Here is a 13,578-nt window from a genome sequence, read left to right on the forward strand (position 1 = left end):
GAGACTCAAATACCTCTTTTGTTTTTACCATGCTTAGAATTCTCATAATCAAGTCTCTCAGACCTGCTTCTACCACACATGGCCCTTCCCCAGTTCAAATATGTCCTTGTTCAGATTCTCTATGTTGTCTATGCCCTGTTCTTTTAGGTTTATGTATGTGCACTCATTTCCTTCTGGACTTTTTCAAAGCATTTCATTAGTAACTGCTTGGTGACGGTCACAACGCTTTCTTTGTTATCTTTCATGATATGTTATGCATGACTTTTCTAAGAGCATTAGGAAATTTGTGGAGGGAGTAATTGATTCGGATCTTTAGATAATGGTTTATTGTGGTACGTTTAAACAATCCGACCTTGCATTCCTTGAAAGTCCCAGCATATTTTTGTTTTCTGTGGATCTGTCCATCTGTTGTGCACTTTCCGGACAATTGTTATCACTTGAATGGGTTCACATGGACAGTTTTTCTTTATGCATGACCAGATTGCTCACCTTCACGTCGCTTGTTGTAGGAAAGATTCCCATGTATTGGTATCCCTTACGCTGTAGGAAAGATTCCCATGTATTGGTATCCCTTACGCTCAGAGTTAACAGACGCCTGGTGATTGTTTAACCCTATGAGGCATGAATACCTTTAATGTTCCTGTTGCCATTCATTGTCCTCCCAAATGTACTCTATTTACTAGATAGGGTGGCAGGGACCACCTTGCTGTCCTCTACACTCAGGTGCATTGCTATTTCTGAACACACTGACGTGGAATACATTCTCAATTTCAACAACAGCAAACAGAAACCTGGAGCCGTGAGCCGTTTCCTGCTAAGAGATGAAGGTTGAGAACATTCAAAACAAAATAAGGAGTTTCTTGGAACACAACATGTTAAGGGTCTCTATTGTCTCTCGATAGGGACTGTTCAAGCTATCTCTAAAGGGTCTTTCCATAAAAGATGAAGCAGCAAAGAATAAACAGACATGCAACGATGCGTTAGAAGTTGCCCTAACCACTCTACTCAAATAAGATGCAAGAATGGAAATGGCGAAGGCCATACAGAGGTGAATAGACTATAAACTAGATACAACTCCCTTCTACAAAACTATTGCTAAACAGTTTCTTGATAGTGTAACCACTCCCATGATGTTACAAAATAGCTATTATGTCATGGGCATGAGCAGTACACCAAACATAGTGGGCAGATCAAAGTTGGCAAATCACTACTCCTTTCGGGCTGAAATAATCCCATTGCATGAAATCTACACTCTGCAATGGAGAACACATGTTCCAGGAAGCATTGAAAAGCTCAAACATAATTATTTTGTTTAAACCTGGCAGAGACCCACACTTCTCTGGCAGTTAAGAGCCAATAGAGTTAATCCATCTCTTGATGCAACCATTTTAACAACAATTTAGGCGTGGCTTCAGTGGTTACTGAAATTCTGAATAAGGATCACATTTGACATGTATTGATATAAGACAGGTAACGAATATCTTTGCTCTCACCTATATGAGAATTGATCATGACCTCTTCCTCAGCCTGCTGAAAAAGCGTTTGGCAATGCCACATGGGTTCAATGATTTTTGGTGAGTCCTTTTGTGACACTTCAAAGCTTTTTAAGCCGACCCATGCGTTAAGTTTACAACGTATGGTTCTTAATTGAAAGCTGTTGCAGTGTATAACGTACAAAACAAAGGGGTCCTCTGTCCAGACTCATCTTTGACATTGCTGCGGAGCCAGTGATTGCCATCATTCCAAGTCAAAGCATCAAAGGATTTCTGCTGAAAGATAAATAAATCAAAGGCCTTCTAGTTGATAATTACATGTTGATAGTTTCTCCTACTCTGAAGTCAATGGGCCTCATTACACGTGCGGTAACCATGGCGCTATTAGCGCCATGGTTGCCGCTGGTATTTTAACGTATCCGCCTTGGTGGATGGCGGAATTACCGGCCTACTCCAAGGTGAGTGGGGCCGGTAATTCCCCATTCACCAAGGCCCTTCCCCATTCCCATTTTTGCCCCCATAGGGCATAATGGGAATGGGGAAGGTGGTAATTACGGTACCGCAAATTGCGGTACCGTAATTAGCACCGAGGTCCCTTTGCGGCACCCTACTTTAACGGCTGGTAAAACCAGCCGTTAAGGTCGGGTCGTGCAAAGGGAACTCGTAGTAAGGCGGTAAGGGTTTATCGGTACCGGTGCCCTTACCGGTACCGGTAAACCCTTACCGCCTACCGTGTAATGAGGCCCAATGTCAACTATCCTATAGGTTGATGTCAATTAAGGGAAGCCAGAAGTTGCAGCTACTAGCTCTGGCGATCTCTTTGATACAACGGGCATAGTCAGTGTGCCCTGACCTACTGGCCCGCACCCTAAAATATCAAGAAGTGATTTATTAGCATGTGAACATTTTTTATTGGCCTGAAATAAATCCCTTATTTTTGTCACTCTAAGTGTGTGTGGTTAAATTCAGCTTTTCAAATTCATGAATACGTGTACAGTGGGAGCCACCACCAAATGCAATGCCTGCAGGAGTTAATAGCCTCAACATCAGTGACTACCCAGACTAAAAGCGCTGTAGTCAATTAGTTATTTCGCTCTTTCCTATGGGTAACATACTCCCTAATGTCTCCACGAAAACAAGATTGGCACATATGAACCGGGTACTTCCGACATGCACCAATCAACACCACAGGTTTCGCATCTGTTTCTCCCACTGTCCGACTAATGACCCCCACAACCTTTCTTTTTCTTACAGAACCACACAGAATGAGCCCATGAAAAGTGGCAAAAGTGCTATACAAGACCACTTAGAGTACACTGCTGAAACATCAGGGGATGGTGCAGGACATAATTGAGGCGTATTTGCTGAGCATCGTGTATGTTACAACTAGAACAGCAGGGAATTCTGCAGCTCAGGATGGAGGCATATTGGATGTGCTTTGTGTATTTTAGACAGCAGTGCTATCCCCCTGAAGTGAACATCCCGTATCCTTCATTGTCGTATTTTAGACAGCAGAATTATGCCCCAATATTCCCTATGCTGCACCCTACAGGGTCAGGCTTTAGACAGCAGAGCTATCCCTTAAATTGCAAATACTGTACCTTACATGCTCGAGCTTTAGACAGCAGAGCTATCCCCTTAAATGAAGAGTCCACATGTCTCAAGAAGGTAGAAAATGAGCAGGTAACCAAAGGGAGCCAGCTTGGCCAACACATATGTCTTTTAGTAGGTTTTGGAACTACCTTCAAAATTACACAAACACAATTCTCTGACATTTAACCCAGAAATCACACCAAAAAGTCTAAAGGTGTACCTACTAGAGCATAAATCAGTCACCCCCACTCTCCCTCCCCGGCCCCCGTCCGCCCCCGCAGAGAGCAGGCCATTTCCTTTGTGTTGTGCAAATATCTGTTAATGAGTGAGGGGTATCTTGCTGGGTTCAGGAGACCACCCTATGGAGTCAGCTCACACCTTGTGCATATGCCAATCAGTGAGTGACCATCCTGATGAGTCCTTGGGAGTGAGGACGAGAGAGGAATGGTCAACTGTCTGAAAAGTGGCAGTAAGGTCCAAAAAGAGGATTACCGGACATGGTTTGGAGTGGTACGCATTAGAGAGGAAGTTTGACACATGCATGATTGCAGACTCAGTGGAATGTGTACTACAGACGAGAGATTGAAGTGGATCTCCAAAGCATTCTTCTCAAGTTACTTAGTGAACCATTTGAATAATGGGGAAGGAGGCAAGCTGGGCAATAGTTAGCCTGGATATTTGGGTTAGCAGAGGTTTTCTTTAAAATGGTTAGGAAAGTTGCAGATTTAAAGGAGGTATGGAAGAGTATATCGGAGAGAGATGCAAAGACAGATGATGAGACCAAGTTATTGAACGTTTGAGGAGCAAGTGGGTCAAAAGGAGCACAAGATATGATAGTGCTGAAAAGGGTGGACACTAATTAGGTAGGATAGGTAGAGGAGTAGTAGTTTAGGATAGAAGGGGTGGAGGGGTAGTGGCAGCGGACAGGAGGAGGGTGGTATCATGAAGAAGAGGTCTGTGACAATATTACACATTTTGGAGGAAAGGTAGTGAGGATGTGCAAAGGTGAGGGCAAAAAGGACATTTTTGTAGGCTACAAATAGGGCGGGAGTCCATAATTTGCACCAGTGTTGTAGGCAACGACTCGTGTTTCTTTTGAGGGTTTGGATCTCAGAGGTCATCCAGGACTTAGAACGGGGACGTGAAGGCGTGAATGTGCATGCAGGATAGTGTTGGATGAAGGGAGTCATAAGTGTATAATGAAAGTCAGAAAAAGCACAGTCAATGGAAGTGGTATGATTAGGAGAGCGAGAGACAGAAGAGTGATCAGAGTGTGTCAATTAAGGAGTCAGAGGAGGAGAGCTAAGTACAGAGAAAGACATGGTCAAGATTGTTTCCACCAGAGTGGTTAGGGTGCAGAGGGAGTGGTCAAAAAGGAGGGAGTTAAGTCCAAGGCAGTTGACTGCTGAGGGCTTGGGAAAGTTGAAGTTCCCCACCATGACAATGGGAATGTCTGGGGAAGGGACTCAAGGAAAAGGGACCAGGCCAGTGAAGAAGGGTTGAGAGGACCTGGAGGTCAATAGAGATCCAGAACAGTGAAGGGAGGAATTGAATAGTGGCATATTGAAAAGAGAAAGAGATGATGTCAGAGGGGGTCAGAAGGGCAGTGGTGAGTACCATATTGATAGGGAACCCTACTCCACCACCATTCCAAAGAGGTCTGAGAGAGTTGGAGAAGTTAGCAGAGTCAGGGATATGCTAGCATAACAGAGTCATAAGGGGAGACCCACGCTTCTGTGATAGCAATAAGTGAATGTTGAGATTGATAAGAGCCAAAGTGGTCAGTGATGTAGCAAGACTTGCTGCAGGGGGAGTATGCATTCAAGAGTGCATGTGAAAGCGTGATATGAGGTGGGGGAAAGGAGCAGGTTACGAGATGCAGGTTAGAGGGATAGTAGAAGAGTGAGTACAAGGCAAATGGACCAAAATTAAGGTGAATTATGGTGGGTAGAGGAAATAGGCAAGTGAAGACAGTGGATGAAGTGCGCAGCTGAAGAGGGAGCCCTTCTCTGGGAGGGTAGAGAGGGAAGCCTGCTATGCAAAATTCCCCCTAGGGGTGGCGGAAAGCAGGACCACACAAGGAGAGACTCCCCCCTTGGCGATAGGGACTTCCATTCCATGAAGGAACTCCTCAACCCTCTATCCTATGGGACCCTTATGTCAACACTACCTCAAGAACTCCAACCTGAACAGACCACTGTTTGCTATTATAACATCTCTTCCCTTACCCAATTACAAACCACAACCACTGAGAAGAGGAAGAGTGAAGGAAACATGAAGAGTGCCAAAAGGTTGGAATCCACTTATAGTAGGAAGAAGAAGAATAAAGGAGTAATAATGATCACTTCTCCATTGGAAACATACATCACTGGGAAGAGTTGCAACCATGGAGTCATGAAGAATACTTCATGGAGACTGAGGAAGGACAACGATCCTCTGCTAGGGAAGACCCAGCCAGATAGTATACAAATTGAAGACGGACTTGCAGAAGAGGGAAGCCGACAATGAGCAGGTGTAGCCCAGGAAGTTCAAACCTGGGAGGAAGAAACTCGTGGAAGCAGGCTGGCCATCGGTTGAGAAGACGTGGTGAAGCAGAAGCAGTCCAGGAGCCTGCAGCAAGTGGACACGCGTGAAGGACTGGAAGTTCCAGGTGGCGGCGTGTACTCGAGGAGATAGACTGTGTGGTCTGCACCGAAACCGCCAAGCAGAGGGCTTTGCGAAGCCGCCAAGAAGCACTGAAAACTGGGGAAGAGAAATGCTGTGGAAATGTTATGTCCCCAGGAATGACGAGAGATGCCAACCCATCCAGACAAAGGTAATGGGAGCGGTGGGAGACCCGGTAGGAGACCCAGTAGGAGAGAGGGGCATAGAGAAGGCAATAGGGAAAGTGAAGAAGATTTCAGGAGTCATCTCCCTTGTCTCATTAATTGGGAAAACATTAAAGCAAGTCAAGAATAGTACAGGAGTCATCTCCCTCATCTGAGTAATTAGGAAAACATTGATGCAAGTCAGGAATACTATGGGAGTCATCTCCCTCATTTCCGTAATTGGGAGAACATTAAAGCAAGTCAAGAATACTACGAGAGTAATCTCTCTTGTCTCAGTAATTTTGAAAACATTAAAGCAAGTCAAGAATACCACAGGAGTCATCTTCATTTTCTCTAGCTGGATCACCAGTAAAGGAAATGAAGACTACTATGGAAGACATCGTCCTCATCCTAGCAGTATTGAAGTTACTAAAGTTAATCAAGAGGACTATAGGATTTGTGGTACTTGTCCCAGTAACAGGAAAGAGACACTAATAGAAACCCAGTGGGGAAAGGAAGAAGATCCTGACATAGTGAAATACAGAACAGCAAGACAAAAGAATCATTGGACATTTAAGAGGGACTGGAAGAGCCACCTTAAGGATCTACAGGGGTTAATTAAGAATATCACAAGGAACTATATGAAGATAAGTTACTAAGGCTGAGTAAGCCTGTCCAGGAGAAGGGATTAATTCTCATGGATCCCTTTTCATTTGCTGTACCTTTTTCTTTAATGGTAGGGTCAGCATAGGTTTGTTTTTGGACAGACTAGTTTGATTTGGCCAACATAATTGAAGACGAGCAGCATAGTTAGATTTCGGAATCTCCCCTTTTTTATAGGAACCAATAGGCCTTTTTTCTATATGTTGTGAGGACCTGAAGGTATTCTCACTCCTACTCCCCCTGGATCCTCTGCTCAGGTGGCCTGGAAAAAGCCATTGCTCTTGGATCCCAACCCTGGGGGCGGAGAAGTGAGGGAGGATCACCTAGGTGGATGGTCCTTGGGGATTGGGAACAGTGTAACCCCAAACGAGACATGGTATCCCCCTTTTCCCTATGAAAGTCAATCTAACCCTCCCCCAGCCTTTATGGGCTATTGTGCAATTTTCCTCACTCTAGTACTGGGACGAGGAAGAGGTGAATAGGAGTAGTGAACACTAGTAACCTATTTCACCACACTAGTAATGGGACGAAGAAGATGCCTACAGAGTAATGCGATGGTCAGGCATGTCGTTTTAATTGCAGTCAGGCAATTCTAATTAAAGACTCACACTTGCAACCTGTCAAGTGGTTGCAGGTGTATAAAAAGGGAGGAAACCAGTAACACCCAGACCAACAGGGAGGCCCACGTGGAAGAGTCTAGCAGGGAGTCCAGTTTGAAAGAAGGCAGCCATGGTGGATCCTGCAGCTCAGCCAGGACTCCAGCAGAAGACCCAAAGGACGTGTGGTGCCCGTGAGTAGCCGGGCCATGAAGGACCTGCAAGTTTGGCAGCCCTCGTGGTCGAAGCCAACCAGCCAGAGCTGCGAGCGGAGAAGAGGAATGAGGGAATCTGCCAGCATCCGTGTAAGCCTGGCGGAGCTGACAGCGCGCAACAGAGAGAGATGGGAGAGCGAGCGGTGCTCATGAGCAAAGGGAAATCAGCGAGTGAGGCTGATTACAATCAGTGCAGCCATCCAGAAGAAACACACAAGACCGGTGAGTGAAGAAAGCAAGTCACTCGGAGCAGGGTGCTTGTGGGGGCTGTGGAGAATGAGAGGCAAGCGCCGAACAAGTGAAATCATATGAAATTGATGAAACACGCCCGAGGTTGCGGGTTGGGTGAAATAGAAATGGCAAGCAAACAGAACAATTATTGAATACCGAACTGAATGATACTTTTATGAGCAGTTATAACAAATGAAAAATGCATATGAACTACAGCTATTGTTTTATGAAAATTAACAAGGGGTGTACTGGGAGTCCCTCTGCCAGACATTAGTCCTGGTTATGAGAGACTTACCCAGAGTCTTTAGCTCACTATCTTTCACAGAGAAGAAATATTCCAAACATATCAGTCTTTGTCCTGCCCTGGGGCAGTCCAGCACCGAAATGCTAGGCAAATCTCCTCTGAACAAGAGTACCAACAGAAACCCCAGACACGTGTTTCGGTCTGGTTGGACCTCATCAGTAGGTTGACTCTGTGCCTCTCTAAGAATAGTGAGCAAGGGGTCCACGTCTGGATTCCCCTAGTAACTTATGGTGAGACCCAAAGTTACTTAAATATGCAAATTAACAAGGGGGTACTGGGCGTCCCTCTGCCAGCCAAGTATGCAGGAAGAAAGTAAGAATAGAAGATTGCGAGAGAGCATAATGGCAAGGTGGTAATGGAGTGAAATAACCACTAAGTGAACTCTTGTAATTGAACAAAGTGTGGTAAAACCAAGGATTGGTCCAAGCTGTGTGATACAGTGTGGCAGGGGCAAGAATTGGTCCAAGTTGTGTAACACAGTGGGGCAAAGCCAAAAAGCTGACAAGGAAAGGCCAAGTGAATGGGAGCATCCACATAGGAAGAAAAGCAGAAGAGCCTGTGTTGGTAAAAAGGCACAAGGTTCCTGGTTGCGCGGTCTGTAATGGGTGGATTGTTTGGTCTGATAACTGCGCCTAGACCAGGGAACCCTCAACTATGGAAGCCAAAGACCTTTGGAAACCAAGAAAGAATATGTTGAAAGAGGTATTAAGCTGATCCAGAAGGAAAGATAACTTTGCTTTGAACACTGAGAGACTTGCTGAACTTTGTTGTCTGTCTTGAAGATGGAATTCTCAAGCCCTTTTCTGTGAAACTGTGTTGCTTTGAACGTGGGGAAGGGAACCCTGAGTATCTGTGGAATTGTGTTGCCTTGAACTTGGAGATGGGAACCCCAAGGTTTTGTGGAACTGTTTTGAACTTGGGGAAGGGAAGCTGAAAAGGAAGCTAAGAGTTGGCAGAAGTTCAGAACTCTTGTTTTATCACCATTACCTTTGATATTGACATCCCTACACATTGTTTAACTTTAGTTGTGAGGGCAAGGATAGGTTTTGGACACAGACAGACTTTTAATTTGTACCTTCAGACTCAGAATTTCCTTAGTTTTGTTCAGGTAGAGAACATCCCACCTTAGTATAGGGCATGTTAGCCCTTGAACCATCCTGATATTTGAGTTAATAAATCCCTTTATTTTGAACTTTGAATCTGTTGTCTGTGTCTTGTTTCATGATGCCTTCACAAAGTTTAATACGATGTTGGTTAAAAATGCCACCCCTTTGTCTGCCTCCTTCTTCTGGCCTTCCACAGTGGGTGAGTGGAAGAGGAAGGGGGGAATGTTGGCTGGCAAGGAGCATGTTCAAGTTATGAGCTGGGCTAAAATAGGTCTATGGATAACCAAAAGACAGTTAACGTACCCAAAACAGGGATGTTTCTTGTTCTTTGAGGTGACAGCAGCTACCTGGTAAATGGAAGCTCACTGGGTCGAAGGATCCATATGCGTGGAAGCAGGAGTCTGGCAGAGGGTGAGCACAGTGATGTTCTGGCCCCAACAGGTGGTTGCCCTTTTCTACTTTTGGTCCTAAGAAGCAGTAGCCAGGCGTGATGTCCACTGGACTCAATAACACGGGTGAACCTGTGTCACATGACCCTGTAGGAGCCAATTGGAGTGCTCAGGATGGCTTCCAGAATTCCAGGCAAAATACAGAGTTTTGGGTTTTGCAGGCCCAGGGAGATTCATGTTTGAGGTAGGACCCTCAGATTGCCATAGGGTCTTCTTGGAATGCGGGAAAGAAACATGTTTAATGACCATATTTAGCCATAGGCCATATGAGGCCATATTAGCATAAGAAAACAGTGCTGCTGGCCTACGAAGGCTTGGCTGAGTGTTCCACTAGCATATCATCACTGCCCTTTCAGCATATAATAGCCTTTTGTCCACTTTATTACCATTTATCATTTTATTAATCATACAGTTATTGTTGGAGTAGTTTATTTGGACATTTGTGATGTTCCTTCAAGTGATGTCAACAGGGCCAAAGATCTAAAATGGCATTTCTTGGTCACCCAGGACACTTTGATTTCTTAAATTGCATTTCTTGGTCACCTAGGAACCTGTGATTTCTTAAATTGCATTTCTTCGTTGCCAGTGACAATGTGCCCCCCTTACCATCCCATCACTCCATACCTACCATGCTATTGCCAAACCTATTACTCTTTACTGTTCTTTTCCCATCTCTCCCTCCCATGGACTCCCCCACATTCTCCCCTCAATCCACCAGCTCCTCTTCACCATTCTCCCCATCCCTAGTATTCACTCAGTTCCAAAATGCCATTCAGGACACTCCTCTCTTTCCTAAACTAGGTATTCATGCCCAAAAGGATTACATAATCTGTTAAATCAAAGGGGTGCATAGCATAAAGGATAATAATGCTTGCCTATATGTCCAACCTTATCTTGATACTGTGAGGAATCTGAAGGTGTCCTGACTTCTTTCCCCTATCTATCCTTCTCCCAGGTGGCCAGGGAAAGGCCGTTTCTATTGGATCCTGACCTTGGGGGTGGATATGCGAGGGAGGATCGCCTAGGTGGGGGAGATTTCGGTAGTCGGGATGAGGCCCCATTGGGTGAGACGCAGTATTCCCCATTTCCCTTTTCTAATGAGTCCAATATCCCCCAGGCCTTTGTAGGTTGTTACCAGTCCCTTTCCTATCTTTACAGAAAATCATCTCCCAGTAAACACTAGTCAGGTACTGGGATGAGTAAGAGACAAATCAGAGCCATACATCTTCTCTTTATTTATTCTTACACACTGTGAGAAACCTGAAGGTATCTCCTTAGCTAGTCCTTGGTCATATGTCATCCAGGTAGCCAGGGCACAGCCATCGCTATTTGATCCAGTTTTTGGGGGTGGACCAGTGTTGGAGGATCACCTGGATGGGGGTCTTCTGGGAGTGGAATTGGAACACCGATGGGTGAGATGCGGTATCCCCCTTCTTCCAACACCTTTCCCCCATCTACCACATAGAACATTCAGAAACACTGCCCCCCTCTTTTTCCACACAAACAGTTTTGCACACCACGAAAGACAACAGACTTATTCTAGAACTGTTTAACTGACATGTCTTGACACAAGGGTAAGGCAGAGTCAGGCAACTGACCAGAATCACACACACCTGACAGCCCTTTCTCTACCCCACAGGGATAAAAGGTGGAGCACAAGAGCACAGTATGAGCAAGGCAGACCGCACAACAAGAGAGCTATCCATGCACAGCAGTTCAAGAGGAGGAGAAAGGCGGCGAGAACCAAAGGGGCAACAAGGAGAGAAGCGACCTTGCCTTTCCGACCCAGTCCCACGAAGCCTCCGCAGACGGAAACATAAGACTGTGACCGATAGCCCAAGTGTGTTGCAGCAGATGTCAACGGTACACGGACCATGCCTACGCTGATAAGCAGGACCAAGGGAGACACCTGTTACCATGGTACTGGCCTTGACTCCAGATAGAGGGAAAAGCCAAGCGGTTCATCACAGATAGTGTGTCGAATGGGGAACTGATGAAGAAACCAAACTTTGTTGAATGAACATTGCAAAGTGGCACATTGAGGAAAGTTCAAAGAACTGTAAATTGTTAAGGAAAGACCAACCGCAGAGGGGTCCGACACCACGTGGGTGCTCCCTCAAGAGACTTGATCCCGTGTTTAATTAAACTACGGATATCAGAATGCCCTAGGGGAGGCGCAAAGGTCAAATTGTTCATACAGGGGTCTAGCAAAATCTCTGTACATTCTAAAGTGTTTGTCCGACAAACCATTGAAAACACAAGGGAAGTAAATCCTGCATCAGAAGAAAGTAAAAGGAATTGTGAAATGGCAAGAGTGAACCCAGAGGGATGCCAATAAAGAGGGGCAAAGTCTTAAGTTCCAAGGAACAGTGTGTTGACCAAAGTGAACCTGGCAGAGGGATGCCCATGGTGAACTGTTTAAAAAAAAATAAGATTTGTGAGTGCTAAAAGAGAAATTGATTTGTGAAAAGCCATAGTTAAACCCGGTGGGAGGGAGGCAGATATTCAGGAGGGGTCTACGCCCAGAAGAGGGGGACCCAGGGATGAAGAATCATCACCTCAAGTGCAATCCAAAATACCTTTTTGTTTGTTACTCGAACCTATCAGATCCTGGGAAGCAGGAGAGACACCCTCTGAAGATCCTGATATTGATAGGAACTGTTTGAGGGGTCTGCACCTGGAAGAGGAGGTCCCAGGGGTGAAACCATCACTCAACATACGTTTGGAACAAAACTTCTTTTGTTTGTTATTTTGGAAACCCATCAGGTCCTTGGTGGACAACAGACTTTTTGTAGAAAAGAGACTTATCCACCGAAGGACCAGTTACGTGAACCGGAACTGTTGTCTCGTGCTGGGAAAGCTCAAGAGTGTGCTGTGCTCACCACTCCTGCCTTGTCCCGTGCTCAAAATGTGTGCAAGGGAGCCCCCCGGCTAACACATCCTGACTTCTCATTTGTGAACACTTTTTTCTTTCTTGTGAACCCCATTCCACACTCTTTTGTATTTAGCGTAAGGATTGGCAATAGGTTTTTCTTAGTAGAGGCCCTTTCACTTGACACAACGCCACTAGGATGCCTTATTATTATTTGATGGTCGTAGCTTGCTCCCATCTTAGATTTAGGTTTAGATTAGGCGTTTTTCAAACATGCCTATATAGTTTAATAAACACCCTTGAACTGGGATCACTTGTGTCTGTCTATTCTTGATACCATGCCTTCCTTACAACACACACACCACTCTGGTATTGAGACAAGGAAGAGGGATGCCGAGTACCATGATCGTTTGTGTAATGAACAAACATTGCCTCCAATTGAAGCCAACAGGGCGGTTTAAATGGTCCGCTCAGGTGAGGCCATTGGAATCGACAGTGGAACGCCTGCTGTAGATGCTGCCAGAGAGACCCTTGACTGAAGTGCCTACAAGCTGCATAGTCGTTGCAGCAGAAGCAGAGTGTGGTGGGAGCATTCGAGAGGTCTCTGGTAGAAGAGCTGGTCTGCATAACTCCCGGAGTCAGAGAGACTCCCTCTCTGTACAGCTGGGGTGGCAGAGATCCCGGAGAAGAGGCATGCCAAGCCGGGAGCTCTGAGAGCCACAGCGAGCCTGCCAACATGGAAAGAGCACCTGGAGGCAGCGTACCCGGTGAGCCAGAGAAGCCTGCATCACTCTGGGACACTGAGGTGTAGACCGCATGGCTGCTGCAGGTTGGGTTGCTTGCAAGTGAGCGAGAGACCGTTTGGGTGATTTGAATGCCGGTCGAGTTTGAAAGCAGACCAGTCACTGAATACTTTTGAAAACAATTATGAAACGAAACTGTAAAACAAACCGGGCAAAAGGTTTTATGAATACCGAACTGTGAAAGAGATGAAAGGAAGGCCAACCTGGAGCCGAGTAAAAACCCAGAGCGAATCATGAATACCGAAATGTTAAAGAGATAAAAGGAAGGCTAACCTGGAGCCAAGTGAAATTCCAGGGTGAATTGAACAAAAGTGTGAGTTTCTACAAAGTGCCTGATTTGAATGACATGTGGCTTTTTTGAATATTGATCGGATTGAAAGCAGTTTTGTACAATTCGCTGATAAAAAAGAAACTTTGTAACCTGAGAGAACCAGCATTGGCAAGCG

Source organism: Ambystoma mexicanum, chromosome 5q (genome assembly GCF_040938575.1).
Source record: "Ambystoma mexicanum isolate Mex_15411 chromosome 5q, UKY_AmexF1_1, whole genome shotgun sequence".
NCBI lineage: Eukaryota > Metazoa > Chordata > Amphibia > Caudata > Ambystomatidae > Ambystoma > Ambystoma mexicanum.